Below are 2043 nucleotides of genomic sequence, written 5' to 3'. Positions count from 1 at the left end.
TGCTCGATTACGTTTAAGAGCCCGACTTTAGAGGTTCATTGGCGGAGAAACTTTTAATGGTAGCGTTGCACTCGTCAATCACAACGTCTCGATTGGGTAGCCGGTCATTATACAAGCTGTCATCGTCGTCGTCGCCGTCCCTGCCTCTTATGGAAGCAACGCATACCCGCGTGACACGCTACCAAAGTGGTGCCGTTTAGAGGAACGCCGGCCGCTGTGCTGTTGCCAGCTTGTCTCGGCTGCTGGTCGTTCGTTCGTATGGGTCACGCACAGACCATGCGTGCCTCGCCGGAGTTGATGGCCGCGCACGAAAGGATCTCATTTCGCTCTATAGCGCCCTGCGCACGGCATTGGGGCACGTTGCCGTTAAGCAAGTTGTTTCGCCGGCTTCAGTGGTAAAAACGCTTCGTGCTCTTTCGCGATCATATTGTCGCCATGTGGCGACCACCACTGCAACTTAGGAGACCCGTTGCATTTTACCCGCTTAGCTCCCGCTGGCGACCGTGGGCATTTAAAGCGAACTTCGGTTATTTGCTGACCTCTGAGAGAGTATGCACCGTCACATAGTACATAGAGAGGGTTTCCATTTACCTCATGTGTTCTGATGACATTTGATTATTGACGAATCGGGGGGACGTACATTTCCTTACGTCTCTTTGTTGATGTTAGTGTTTTTTTATGCTGTACCACATTTGCCAGTGTGGGGACTCTTTTTGACTGTCTGTGAACGTATTTTGTACATGACGATCATGTATGTAAACAAAATCGCGTTGTAGAGCACAATTGTTTATTTACCACGAAGCTTTCTGAAAAAGAAAAGTACCCTAGTTGTACTTGTCGGGCTAGTTGATGCAGGTCTGAATTCAATAGTCAATTTCGCACCAAGGTGACAACCAAACTGAAAACGATGAACCACATAGACCGGATGGGCGTTTACAGCACAGACAGGGCACTATCACCCGTCCTGTTAATGTAGTTTTTTTTTGTCTTCCGTGTGCTCGTGAATTTAGCACATAATTGACTATTGAATTCTGACAAAAGTACTTTTTTCTGGCTCTCAAGCACCTGCTGTATGGACAGAAAGTGGTGTCGGGTAATATAAAATTACCAAAAAGAACACAAAGGGTTGAGCCCAGCCTGCTGCACCAAAGTATCACAGGCTTCCGATTAAAAAAAGGAATGAAGAGAAAGATATGTCAAGAAATCTTTTTGATAAAATAAAAAGGAGGTTACCACCGTCAGCGAAATGACTGCCAAGGGAGCACGGCAGCAAAATCTGCGTATTTATTTGGAACATATAACATAAACCAGTTTACATTCTGTGTCTAGTCAGACATATGGTCGGTAAATCAAACGAGATTGAGTAGCTTGAGCAAAGCACAACTACTTACATTTTTTAACTGGGAAGTGTCGTATGCAGTGTTTCGCCCAGACTTCACTGACGTACTTCCGTCATGAATATGGCGTTGTTAAAATTTAATGAACAGAGTACAAGGAATAAACCAAAAGAAAAAAATTTCCTGATTCTGAGAAATCTGGGAATCGAACTGGCTACCTCTAGGTCCGGGGCAATACATAGAGGGCGCTTAACAAACGACACTGAGCATTCAACATGGTATGGCCATCGGCCATACCATGCTGAATGCGCCGGTTTTCCTCCGATCACCGAAGCTTTAAGCAGCATTGGGCTCGGTCAGCACTTGGGAGGGAGACCACCTGGGAACACCGAGTGCTGGTGGCACCTTCTCTTTACTTTAGCACCTAGCAGACCACATGCGTAAACTGTACAATCTTAGCAATGGCGATCCATAGATCATAATAACTGACGATAACCCCATCAATGAATACAGCCTGAGCAACAAAGTGAAATGGGAAGTGACCCAACCAGCCCTGGACAGAGCGATTAAACGCATAGTATAGCGCATACCGCCCGAGGTCTGAACGGCATACCTGCGAGGCTGCTCAAATGCTTAGGAGACGAGGCCAGGCAAACGCTGGCAGATATCTTCTCAGGCATCATGGCAGGAGAACCAATACCAGAGG

General features: G+C 46.6%; 1 pseudogene; it reads left to right on the top strand.

Annotated features, from left to right (window-relative positions):
• Window positions 1-1620: 1620 nt before the first annotated feature.
• On the top strand, window positions 1621-1741 carry LOC119177439 (5S ribosomal RNA; annotated as a pseudogene).
• The last annotated feature ends 302 nt before the right edge of the window (window positions 1742-2043 follow it).

The sequence above is a fragment of the Rhipicephalus microplus genome, chromosome X (assembly GCF_043290135.1).
Source record: "Rhipicephalus microplus isolate Deutch F79 chromosome X, USDA_Rmic, whole genome shotgun sequence".
NCBI classification, from domain to species: Eukaryota; Metazoa; Arthropoda; class Arachnida; order Ixodida; family Ixodidae; genus Rhipicephalus; species Rhipicephalus microplus.
The sequence above is the reverse complement of the archived record's forward strand: the minus strand, read 5'-3'. Positions and strand labels throughout refer to the sequence as shown.